The following is a 13,815-nucleotide window of genomic DNA, read 5'->3' on the forward strand; positions in this document are numbered from 1 at the left end:
GGCAAGGGTGGAGGCAGAACAGATGGATAAGACACTAATTAGTAATAGGAAATTGGATTACATCCAACTTTTTAAAAACGTATTAGCGTATGTTATTTGTACAAAATAATGGGTTTCATTATCAAATTTAAAAATGTTTGTGCTTCAAAGCACACATCAAGGAACTGGAGGTGGGAGCCACAGTAGCCCCAGATAAGGAAGGCTCTGGATATGTAGGGCTCCAAATAAGTGAGGCTCCGGTTAAGTGGGGGCTCCAGATAACTGATGCTCCAGGTAAGTGAGGCTCCAAGCAGCGCTGACTCTGATGAGCTGCAGGACCCAGAATGCTGTTAAGGAAGAATGCAAAAATTAGGAGCTTATGTTGGATGCTCACTTGAAGTGAATTTCAGGAGCCTATCAGAACACTGAAAGAATATCTCCTGACCCCGTATTAAGTTTTCTTTTTCTTTTTTTGGAGGGGGGCGGTTTGAGACAGGGTTTCTCTGTGTAGCTTTGGAGCCTGTCCGGGAACTAGCTCTGTAGACCAGACTGGTCTGGAACTAACAGAGATCCACCTGCCTCTGCCTCCCCAGTGCTGGGATTAAAGGCATGTGCCACCAACATCTGGCATGTTTTCATTGGATTATTAATTCTCATCATATGCACACATTAAAAAATATATATATATATATATATATATCCACAATCAAAATCATAGACCTACAGGGCTGGGGTATGGCTTTTAAAAAAGTGAAGAAGGGGGCTGGAGGATAACTCAGTGGTTAAGAGTACTGACTGCTCTTCCAGAGGACCCAGGTTCAAGTCCCGGCACCAACATGGCAGCTCACAACTGTCTATAACCCCTGCTTCAGGGGGTTGGACTCCCTCACACAGACATATATGCAGGTAAGGCACCAATGTACATAAAGTAAAAAAAAAATTAATGAAAGACTAAGAATTCAGGGCATAGTTCAGTGGGAGTAGCAATTTGTATGTTTAGCATGCAACAAGCCCCGTGTCTTAATTAGGGTTCCTGTGGCTATGATGCCACACCATGACCAAAATCAACTTGGGGATGAAAGGGTTTATCTGGCTCACACTTCCACATCATCCATCACCGAAGGAAGTCAGGACAGGAACTCAAGGCAAGGACTGAGGCAGAGTCCATTGAGATTGCTGTTTACTGCCTTGCTCCCCATAGCTTGTTCAGCCTGCTTGTACTTCCCAGGACCACCTGCCCAGAGATGCCCAAATGGGCTGGGCATCAATCGCTAATTAAGAAAATGCCCTACAGAAAAATGGAGGTATTTTTTTCTCAAGTGTGGTTCCCTTTTCCCAGTTAATTCTAGCTTCTGTCAAGTTCATACACAAAAATAGATAGATAGATTGATAGATAGATAGATAGATAGATAGATAGATAGATAGATCAAACCCAGAAACCCTGTTTTCATCACCTATACCAAAAAATAAGTTGGTAGATGATTGACAGACATAGATAATAGAGGTAGATAAGATAGAAGACAGAAGACCAGATAGAAGGATAGATAGAAAGATAGATGATAGATATAGATAATAGAAAGTAATGAGATAGGTGATAGATAAAAAGATAATAGAGGATAGGTGAATGATAGGTAGAATAATAGATACATATAAGAGAGAATAATAAGATAGATGACAGATAATCAGATGATAGGTGACAGAGATAGGTAAATAAATAAAGACAATACATAGATCAAATAGCCAAGAATGTAGCATGAGTCTTTAATCCCAGCACTCAGGAGGCAGATTCAGTAGGATCTCTGTGAGTTTGAAGCCAGCCTGGTCTAATATTGTTCCAGATCTTGTCTCAAAAAAATCAAAAAATAAAAAATAAAAAGAGAAAGGGAAATAAAATAGATAACAGAGATTGATGGTTGTAGATGAGAGCTATAATTTATAGATAATAGAAGGTAGATTAGATGAGTAAGTAGATTGTAGAACAAAAGTAAGAACATGACTGATAAGGGACATGCACAGGGTGTATTAAGAATTGTGAGACTTTAGAATAAAAAGCCAACCTAATTGGAAATGGGCAAAACATTCCACATTTCTCCTTTTCATAAGGACAGCAGTCATATTAGTTACTTCCTGATGCTAAGAAGAAAACACACCAGGACCAGGAGCAACTTACAGTCTATTTGTGCTTCCAGTTCTGGGGGATAAAGAGAGGCCCATCACTTGGGGTAGAGGCAACAAGCTGAGAGCTTAGATCTTTCTTCTTTTTCTCCCCCCACCCAATATTTTTTTCTTTCTTTCTTTCTTTTTTTTTTTTTTTTTTTTTTTTTTTGGCCCCCAATGATGGGAGATGTCATTCTGTATATGTTTCTCATACTGGTTAATGAATAAAGCACTGTTGGCCAATAGGAAAATAAGATAGGCGGGACTAGGAGACAAGGAGGAAAGAGGAAGGAGTAAGGAGGGTCAGCATGGAGAGACCGGGAAACCAGATGCCTGCTGCACTCCCCGGTAAGGAGACCTAAGAAACTAGTAACGGGCCAACAGAATTTTATCAAATACAGAGTCTCAGTGCATTATTTGGGGCTGGCATGGCGGCAGGACAAGACTAGGCGGCGGGCAGAAAAACCGTACTCGTTACACCCCAAGGTTCTTAATAAAAATCTTTCTTTTTGTGCCGACTCCTAAACAAACAAAACTCCCACAAAACAGCAGCAGTAAGGAGGCAGGTGTATCTACGTTGCATTCTAGGCCAGCCTGGTCTATAGAGCAATTGTCTCAAAAACCAAACGCTGTCCTAAGAGTGTAGCATATTCCAGGGAATGGACTGAATGGCTAGAAGGCCAAGGCTAACAACGCAAGTTCAATTCCCAGGACCCAGACAACACAAATTTTCAGTATCATGTAACAGCTATACAACCTCTATCTTCGGCTCACATACACCCAGAACTAAAATGAACCTAACACTATGGCTTCTTAAAAGACACAACAAGCAAGGCTTTGCAGTGCATGCCTTTAATTCCCACCCTTGGGAGGTAGAGGTGCATGGATCTGTGAGTTCCTGGACAGCCAGGGCAACAGAAATCAGCAGTGGTTCTTAAACAACTCCCAACAATAACCCTTACTTATATCCTATCCTAAACAATATCAAACACCTCCACCAGTGAGTGTAGCAGACAAAAAAGGAAAACCAAACCCTGAACGCAGTCAGCTCTCCAACTTTATTTGACATTCAGCAGATTAGTTCTCATCCACATTGACTGTAGATTTCTGAATGTGGTAACAGGCACGTAGGTTACCAATGTATACAGTTTGTTTGGGGAGTCTTCATCCTCTTTACTTTTTCTGGACAAACCTACACGGATACGGTACGGAACATTCCTTATTCCTTTGGCCCAGATGGCTTTATTGAGCCTGGTATCGATGCACATGTCTGGAGTTCCCATCTCCTTCATGGCAAATTTCCGGATTTCTTTGAGTGCCTGAGGAGCACGCTTCTTGAAGCCCACGCCATGGATATGCTTTGTGGATGTTGATGGTGTACTCCCGGGTCAGCACCTCGATGATGGCAGAAGGGCCCTTCTTCTCGCCACCCTTGCAGGAGCCATCCTGCCAGGACCCAAACTGGAAATGAAGGGCGCGAGGGCTTGTGGGAAGGAAAGCAGGGTCGCAAGCGCGACTTCCGGGTCGGGAGGCGGGAATATTTTTCTGTCTTAAAAAAATTAAAATTATTTGCTGAGTGATGGTGGTGCATACCCACCATCCCAGCACTTGGGAGGCAGAGGCAGGTGGATCTCTGTGAGTTCGAGACCAGCCTGGTTCAGAGCTAGTTCCAGGACAGGCTCCAATGCAACACAGAGAAACCCTGTCTCAAAAAACCAACAACAACAACCAAAAAAGCATTTAATTTTATTTCAGTGAATTGGTGTTTTGCCTGCACATATCTCTGTGGGAGGGTGTTGAATTTCCTAGAACTGGAGTTGTTATAAGTTGCCATGTGGGTGCTGGGAATTGAATCCTGATCCTTTGGAAGAGTAACCAGTGCTCTTTACTACTGAGCTATCTCTCCAGCCACAAAGCTCATGTCTTCAATGGCATTCACAAAGCAGAGAAAGCTTGGAGTAGGGTAATACCTTAAGTAACTGAAGCCTTCCTTAAGTGACAATCTTCCTCTAGCAAAGCCACATCTCTGAAATCTTCCCCAACATCACCAAGACTGGGTACCAAAGTTTCAAATGACTATGGGAAGGCCAGACATGGTGATGCACACCTTTAATCCTAGCACTCAGGGAGCAGGTGGATCTCTATGACTTTGAGGCCAGCCTGGTCTACATAGCAAGTTCTGAGACAACCAAGGCTACATAGATAGATCCTGCCTCAATGGTACCCCCCCAAAAAAAAGACACAGGAGACATTTCAAATTCAAATACCACAGCAGTCCCATTTAAAGGCCCACCTTATCCCAAAAGACCTTATCTTTAGTGATGACATCTGCAGTGACTCCGTTCCAAATATGGTCCAGTAGTGAAGCTGTTGGAGGCTAGGATTTCAGTCTGAATTAATTGTTTCTGTGGTTGAGAGTGCCATCGGTCAGTTGGGCCAGAAACCTCCACCAAAATGCTTTGGGAGTTTCTTTGTGAGTGTATGCAGGCATGGGGTAATTCCTGGAGGTAAGTGTGTAAGTGAGCAGTGAGCCCATGAGCAAACCTCCAAGGACCCATCTATAATGATTCGAGTATAAACCTGGGCCAGCAAGATAGTACAATGGGTAAAAGCACCTGCCACCAAGCCAGAGGACCTGAGTTCGTTCCCAGAACCAACTCCAAGTTGTTCTCTGACCTCCATATAAGTGTGCATGTGCACACACAAATGTAATAAGACTTGTTTCTAAGACCAAAAGTGTTCCCGGTGGATCTGAAAGTATCTAATATCCGTGCTTAGATAGCTCCCCCACCCTCCCAGTTTGTGTTTGGGGTGGGAAAATTTGGCTTGTAGGATTCTGCACTGCCTGCAAGTGGAAGTAATATCCAGATCACAGAGCAGACTGTCCCTACACAGACTTTGTTTCTTCAGTCCTGTGGAATTCCTGGCATCTGAGACTGTACAGAGCTTTCTTTGCAAAAGGGCTTATAGATTGTTTCCTGAGGCTTTGCCTCTGGCAGCCTGAGGGTCACACATCAGCCCCCAATGGCAGTGGGGACCAGGCGCTTTACCCCCAAACATTCCCTTTTACGTCTGTGCTTTAAAAACAGGGTCACTTACTGATGTCATTTATCCCAGCACCCCCTCTCCCCCACCACACCCCAGCCTCTCCCACTCAGCTTGGGGTTCACAGCCAATACTGACCTCACCGGCCAACTCTGCATTGCATTTTGGTGAGTCCCACTTACCAGAGCCAAGAAGTGAACACTATTGTTAGCTCCTGTCCTGGTCAAAGTTTCCTAGGGGCTCCCAGCCTCCCTAGGGTCATGCCCTCAACCCCCTGGGCAGAACCCTGAGTGTGGCAAAGAAGGTCCCTGTTGGGCCAAACCTGTAGAAATGTCTGGTTGGGCACTCTGGGTCCCTCTGAGTAATTAGCTAGAGATGGGAGCCCAGCAAGGCCAAGACCAAGGGATTTGACAGCAGGGCAGCCAGCTGATCAATGCAGTCTTTGTGCTTTGCTCCAGTAAAGATGACACAGCAGTCCAGCCTGAAGCTCCAAGGAGCAAACAGCACCTCTGGAAGACACTGCTCGCCACCGTGAACCAGGGCAGAGCAGCGAAGTAAAGCCAGGAACAACCTTCATCCCTCATGTGGCAAGGGACACAAAGCCTGAGTAAGTGGTGTTCTAATCTTTTGGAGTCTGACTCAAAACAGAGCAAAAGATCCCACAGATCCTGTTCTGGCTGGTTTATGTCAACTTGGTTTAAGCTAGAGTCATCAGAGAGGGTGGAACCTCAATTGAGGAAATGCCTACAGGGTTGGTGGTGCATGTCTTCAATCCCAGCACTTAGAAGGCAGAGGCAGGCAGATCTCCATAAGTTTGAGTCTAGCCTGGTCTACACAGCAAGTTCCAGGACAACCACAGTGGTTATACGGAGAAACCCTGTTTTGAAAATTTTTTTAAAAAAGAAAAACGAAGAAAGAAAGGAAAGGAAAGGAAAAAAAAAAAGAATGCCCCCATAAGATACAGATGTGGGGCATTTTCTTAATTAGTGATTGATGGGGGAGGTCCTAACCCATTGTGGGTGGTGTCATCCCTCAGCTGATGGTCCTAGGTTCTATAAGAAAGCAGGTTGAGCAAGCCATGGGGAGCAAGTCAGTAAGCAGCACCCTCCATGGCCTCTGTATCAGCTCCTGCCTCCAGGTTCCTGCTCTATTTTTGTCCTGACTTCCTTAGTGATGACCAATGATTCAAACTTGGTTGGGTCATGGTATTTCATCACAGCGATAGTAACCCTAACAAAGACAGATCCTGTGGTGGTTTGAATGTGATTGGCCCCCATAAGCTGTTAAGGAGTGACACTTTCAGGAGGTGTGGCTTTGCTAGAATAAGTATGGCCTTGTTGGAAGAAGTGTGTCATGGGGGGGCATTGAGGTTTCATATATGCTCATGCTGCACCCAGTGTCTCAGTCCACTTCCTGTTGCCTTCCAATCAAGGTGTAGCCAGCACCATGTCTACCTGCACATTCCCATGGCCTGTCATGGTGATAACAGACTAAACCTCTGAAACTGTAAGCCACCACCCCAATTAAATGTTTTCTCCTATAAGAGTTGCCATGGTCATTGAAAGTTTCTACACCCCGATAAGCCTCTCTGCCAGTGCAGCAATCCAGCTCAGACCAAATCAAACCAAACTAGAAAAGGCCCACATTTAATGGATACAATGCTCCAGGATGGCCTTCCAGCCACCAGGGAGGAGAAGGGAAAGAGAGACCGGAAATCTACATGTCTGTTTTCTGGAGGGCAGTTTAAATACCCAATGGGAGTGGTCTCTAGCATCTCTAGGGCAGGAGTTATCATTTGCTGGGCTTTCTGAGATGCAGCAGGGTTTGGAGAGAGAAAGGGGAGGGGGCTTGGATGGAATTTCTACCATAACATCCCAGACTCTTTGGATATATGGATGTCAGGGGTTGGGGTGAAGCTTTCCACATAACAGTCATGGTATCTCTTCACAGCAGTAGAACACTGACCAAGACAGATCCCTCGTTCAGATTAGCTACCCAGGCAGTAGAAACACAGCTCACTTTGATGGAGGTCCTGGGGAATGCCAATGTACCAGGAATGGAAAGTTCTCTTGGCCATTGTTCATTTCCTTTCTTCTTTTCCTGAAGGGACCAGACCCTCAACCAACCCCCTGCTTTAGCAGCCATAACAGGCTGCAGAAAAGACCCAGCAAGATGTAGGCTTCTGGCTCAGCAAAATGTGCTGATCTTCCTGACTTTGCCCAACCTCCTAGTTACTTAGAGGTCAGATACCCTCCATGTGAAAAGAAACCAATCAGAAGTTAGCTATCAGGCTCTGGATGTGCTTTAAAGTAACAGTGGTGTAACAGTGGTGTGCAGAGCATAGCAACCACCCTGGGAGGGCCTATAGGCCATAGCAACCAGTTGACCAATCAACACAAGACAGGTCACCCAAGTCAGGAAGTGCACCAATCCTGAGACTGTTGTGTACCCCTAGATACTTCCCTTGCTTTCCCCAATAAATTCCCTGACCCATAGTTCCTCTGGGTCCTTCTTGCCCCAACCACTGGGTGGGACAGATGGAGGAACCAGGTTAAGAGTTAACAGAGTTAACTTGCTAATTAATAAAAGACTCTGCTTTTTCATCGGAACAGGTCTCTTGGTGATTTGGAGGTTCAGAATTTGGGCACAACATCCCCTCTAGCTGTCCAGACCCCTGGCCGAAGCTTCAGTACATGTTGAATTCTCTTTTTCCTCACCCCCACAAATGTAGTTGTCACTGGATTGGATATTTCTATTTATTACCCTCAGCACTGTGGTCCTGCACCCTCATGTCCCATATCCCCTTATCCATTCAGGCCTTCCCTCATCTGCAAACATTACATCATAAAAAATTCTTCCCATCTCTGGGGTAGTCAACTGTCTAACCACCCTGTCCACTGGATGCCAGGATCTTTCCAGCAGTGATCCTTCTAAAATGCAAATGCAGTTGTAAGTGGCTTAGACTGAGGCTCCTTACAATCTACCGATAAACCCTGAGTTTTTCAATATGCTCTCACAGATCTTTCACGGCCCAGATTGCCTGACTGTGCTATCTAACTCCTCCTCCAACCTTGTTTATGTCCAGAGACTGATTGTGGGCGGGGGTGGGGGATGAGGGTGGGGTGTACATAGTCATAGCAGTGTGCAATGCCCTAGTGTGAGATCACAGGACACTTTGCAGGAGTTCTCTCCTTCCACACTGTGGGATCTCAGGATCACACTCAGGTCATTGCTGATGGAGTCAGCAAACCACATCAAGACGATCTGCACTTTCAAAATTATCTCCCTGGCTGTGAATGAAAGATTGCCTTGAAAGCTGGTCTCAGTGGCTCATGCCTTTAATCCCAGCACTCAGGAGGCAGAGGCAGGCAGATCTCTCTGAGTTCCAGGCCAGCCTGGTCTACAGAGTGAGTCCCAGGACAACCACGCTACATAGTAAAACTCTTAGGGTGTGGCTGGAGGTGTGCCTTGAACCGCTCACAGTTTCCCGGATTACCAAGACTTTTCTGTCAACTGTTCTGTGCTTTACATAAGCCTATACACCTTTTGTCCACCAGGGAGGTCTTCTGCCTCAGCATACCTGGTGAGTTCATTCCGTGTTTTCAAATGTAAAACTCAAGAGCCCCCCCCCCTCCCCACCTTCCCTTCTGACATGGTTGAGCCAAGAACACCTTCAGCTGTTCTGAGGCACCTTGTTCTGTTACAGCATACTGTAGATATGAAATGTCTGCCAAAGCCTGGGTTTTCAAGGCTCACTCCTTAGGTAGGACCTAATGGAAGAAAGTGAGGTCACTGGGAGCATGTCTCTGAGGGGACATTGGGACCTCGCCCCTCCCCCACCTGCTACATGCTGCTACTACCATGAGGTACTAAGTTGCCACCTGCCCAAAGCAACAGGGCCAAGCAACCACAGATGAAAACATGCTCCCAAAGAACCCTGTGGTGTTTGTGTGATAATAATAATAATAATAACAGCAACAACAACAATCTTTTTTGGGAGGGGGCCGTTTTCAAGACAGGGTTTTTCTGTGTAGCTTTGAAGCCTGTCCTAGAACTCACTCTTTAGACCAGGCTGGTCTTGAACACACAGTATGCATGTGAAGGCCAGAGGACCAACCACTTTCAGGAGTCAGTTTTCTCCCTCTACTGTGAGTTCTGGGGATGGAACTCAAGATGTCAGGCTTGCATGCAGGCACCTTTACCCACTGAGCCATGTCACTGGTTCAAGCGTCACTTTGTGCCTAGCAATGGCCATATCCTTGGCAGTTTATCCTGACAAAGCCTTCATAGTCTGTGTGTTATAATTGCCACCATGCAGCTTACAAAGCCAAAGAAGAATGCTTAGTTTAGGGCACACGGAACTAGGGTTCCAGTCTGAACCTTTGCCCTTCAAGGACTGAAGCATGCGGGGAAGTACTCATGACCTACAATAGAAGGTCCTGTCCTGGAACTCACTCTATAGACAGGCTGGCCTCGAGCTCACAGAGATCCCCTTGCCTCTGCCTCCAAGTTTATCTGCCACTCACTATTCCTGGCTCTTTTTTCTTTTCACTCATTTTGATCTTTTTGAATTTTGATTGTGTGTGTGTGATGTGAGTACAGATTCCCACAGAAACCAGAAGAGTGTGTGTGATCCCCTTGTTGTGAGCCCTTGATGCTGGGAAGTGAACTCCGATCTTCTGAAGGAGCAATAATAGCTCTTGATCGCTGACTCATTGGTTGCTGAGTCATCTCCCTGGCTCGGAGAAGGACCCTTCTGACTGCCAGCATGGGAGGTGGCTTCTTGGCATTGATAGGATTTGGAGATGCTGAGAAGGGAATGAGATCACAAAGCAAGTGACTTCATGCAACCCTGGAGTTCTCTATGGTCTTGGGCAGATACAAGCATCAGGGAGGCGTTGAAAACAGAAAGAAAGATTCAGTTAAGCAAGCTCTCCTTTGACACTGGCCTTTTAGAAGCCATAGCCTCTGCCCCAGTGAGCAGTAATTTAAGAGGCAAAGAAGGGGCCCTGTGCCACCCAAGCACAAGCAAGGTAGGAGGGTTTCAAATTAGCAGAGCAACCACCAGATCTAACAACGCATTCGATTTTATCTTCCTAGGCAATAAAATGTGAAGCACATTCTTTGGCAGCAAGGAGAGAGGCAGATTGTGAGCTTTTCATAATTCTTTGGAGTTTTATAGCATGTCAGTTATTATAGCTGTGCTTACCACAGAGCCTGCATCCCTGGGGCTGGAGCAGGCTGTGTGTGCACAAGGGAAGTTAGTTAGAAGGCAAAGTTCATGCCAGGGCATTGGCACCCAAGTTCATCTAACGTTTTCAAGATCCATTCAGGGAATGAATGCATGACTAACTGGGAAACATAGCTCAGACCTGGGTTCAAGTCCCAGCAATTATGCATTTTATGCAATGGGTGTGGTGGTTGTAAGGATTCAGGCATTGTGCTGGACTGCCCCTGTCACCTGGCAGAATGCACTCAGGCAGTACTCAGGTCAGGCCAGGGTTCCATGATTGCGTAGTCTGCACGCAGGAGCAAGGACCCTTTAAAAGAAATACCCTGCTACTTACACTCTCTTTTCCAGCTCTCTTCCTGGTCTCTCTTACCCCTGTCCCCCTGGGCAGACAGGACTTTTCCTGTCTCCCTCTTCTCTTCTGTCCTCTCTCTGTCTCTGTGTCTCTTTCTCTCTTTTCTCTTTCCTTCCTCCTCTCTCCCCTTTCTAATAAAGCTTCTCGCTTAAGCTCTTTGTCTGGTGTGTTTGTCTCTCCCACTCCCCCACCGCCTCAGTCACCCTCACCCATCATGGAATCTGCCATGGGACTCCACACAAGGTCCCCCTCGATCTTTATCTTAACAGTGGTACATGTCTGCCCTTGAAGGGCAGAGGCAAGGTCAAAAGTTCAAGACCATCCTCCACCCACTAGGTAGCAAGTTGGAGGTCAGCCTAGGTTACATTGAGACCCTGTTTTTATAAATAAAATAAGTAAACAAATAGATAAGTATGTGTCTGAATTACAATCCAGGATGCCCCTTATCTTTAGGGATCTGTTTTACATGAAATCTGTTACAGTAGGGTCTCTGTTATGGCCGCTTTAGTGTGGTCCATGGTATTTATGTATATGGGGTCTGCCACCTGTCATTCAGATTATTATGCTTTCAAAAATACTTGGCACGCGGAATGGCTTTCAGTCTTATAATTTCATAGCCATCCATTGAATAGAGTTTAATGCCTATGTAAAATAATTATTGTATGTAACCTGAGGATTATTCCTTCATGGTAAACAGGAGTAATGCTGAGTTGTCAGAGTTTTCAGCACTCAAAAGAAGGAAATGCAGAATTATCAGGTGGGAGAGCATTTTCAGTGCTAAAAGACCTGTGTCCAAACCTCTGTCTTCAGAGGCTCTACTCAAAGAGGGAAGAGTGGTTGCCATGAGATGTGGAAAGGGCCCTGAAGAGGATGGACCTGGGTCATTCAGCCCTATACCTGTTGTTGCTGCTGCATTGCACAAGGTTAATCTCTAAGCCCAACCCAGAGGGCTGGGTCCCCAGGACTAAGTTGAATAGCAGGAGTCACGAGCTGGAATGCTGGCTGGCAAATCCTGTTATCAGCTATGTGTGGTTGTAGAACGTGATCCTCCCAACAAAACAGACACTGCCTTCATCAGATCGACCGTGCCTGCTCTCAAGAGGCTACCAGAAGCCACCTGTGGACTGCTGTCATTCCCTCAGAGAAGTCACTGGGCTGTCACTCAAGGCTCCAGGCTCTCCTTGCAGGCATTTGATCTAGTTCTGTCCTGATTGTACTTGGCTTAGGAATGGCTAGAGTATAAAGGCTGGAGAGGGTGTGTGATTACAGGGATGTATCAGACATGCTATGTGAAGACTGTCCAGGGAAGCTGCTTTGGGCTCACCCATGAACCCGCTTGTAACTCCTCACCCCCTCTCTGTAGGTAGGCCGTCTTAGTTTGCTTTCTATTGCTAAGATAAATGCCATGACTAAAAGTAATTTGGGGGTGAAAGGTTTAATTTCATCTCAGCTTGTAGACCATCATGAAGGGATGTCAGAGTAGAAACTAAAGGCAGGAACCTGGAGGAAGGAGCTAAAACAGAAGTGATGGGGGACTGCTGCTTACTGGCTTGCTCCCTGTGGATTGTCCAACCTGCTTTTTATAGCACTCAGGAACACATGTTTAAGGGAACACCACCCACGGTGGGTTGGGTCTTCCTCTGTCCGTTAGCAGTCAAGAAAATAACCCCACGGATTTGCCCATAGGCAATCTGACAGAGGCATTTTCTCAGCTGAGGTTCCTCATTCTGTTTGACTCTAGCTTGTGTCCAGGTGACAATAAACTAACCCAGACATAACCTTAGTAAATTCATTGGTTCTCCTGGGTGAACTTCAGTGGAGTCATGCTTTGGTTTGTCACTGTGGCCTTAGGGAATGGGAACACATGCTGATAATGTTTCTCTAGGGAAGGAATTCTCAAAATAATATGGTCTCCAGAGAGAAACCAAGGCCCATTATTGTATGTATGGACACAGAGCAAGAAGGAGGAATTTCCAAGATTATCAAGCCTGAGCTGGCACACTACACCTCCAGAAAGCAAACTCCATCTTTCTGTGAAATGAGAGCTATCCCCATCAATTCCTTAGAAAGTTCTTGCATCAGATACTTTGGGACACCAGAAAGGGAAAGTATGTTAGTTACTTTGTTAATGTCACAAAACCCCATGACCAACAGCAACTTATGGAAGAGATAGTTTGTTTTAGTTATGGCTCCAAGGGACATGTAGGCATGTAGGCAGGGACAGGAGGCTGAAAGGTCACAACTCCAGCCCCACACAGGAAACAGAAAGCAGAAAGATATGGAAGTGGGAGTCTCTGCAAATTCTCAAACCCACCCCAGGGATGTGCTTCCTCCAGCAAGGCCACACCTCCTAAACTTCTCACAGGGCACCACCAACTGGGGGACCCAGGGTTCAAATGCCTGAGCCTACAGGGCAATTGTTCTCAACCTGTGGGTGGAGATCCCTTTGATGGTCGAACAACTGTTTCTCAGGGGTTACATATCAGATAACCTGTATATCATATATTTACTTTGTGATTGGTAACAGTAGCAATGAGGATAATTTTAAGTGTGGGGGTCACCACACCGTGAGGAACTGTATTAAATGGTGGCATCCATAGCAAGGCTGAGAACCACTGCTACAGGAGCTAGTTCTCATTCAAGCCACCACAGAAAAGTATGGCATGCATTCTGCTATATCTCATCATCCTAATTCTCTGTGAGGTAGGCTTTCCATGCACATCTTACAGATGGGTCAACCAGCTGAGCGAGCTAGCATTACTTGGTGTTTGCCCATCTGTAAAGCCCACATGCTTCCCTGATAGCTGGGTGTCCTTGGGCGAACACTCTATAAATCAGGCTTTAGGGGTCATGGGCCATATGGAGACTCTACCATCAACCCTGCATAAGTTGTTAAAACCTAAGGTAAAGGTATGCATTGTTATCATCCAGGGACATCTGGCCCTGCCCCTTGGGGACCTGGCAGAGTGCAGACCTGGAAGCAGTACATGGTTCTGTATGCAAGTGTAAAAGGTCCTTTTAAGAGACAAGCTCACAGGGTCAGGCATTG

At 45.9% G+C, this 13,815-nt stretch overlaps 1 pseudogene; it reads right to left on the reverse strand.

Annotated features, from left to right (window-relative positions):
- Positions 1-3,192: 3,192 nt before the first annotated feature.
- On the reverse strand, positions 3,193-6,659 carry LOC127237603 (60S ribosomal protein L31-like; annotated as a pseudogene).
- Between the last annotated feature and the right edge of the window lie 7,156 nt (positions 6,660-13,815).

This window comes from Phodopus roborovskii, unplaced genomic scaffold, assembly GCF_943737965.1.
Source record: "Phodopus roborovskii unplaced genomic scaffold, PHOROB, whole genome shotgun sequence".
NCBI classification, from domain to species: Eukaryota; Metazoa; Chordata; class Mammalia; order Rodentia; family Cricetidae; genus Phodopus; species Phodopus roborovskii.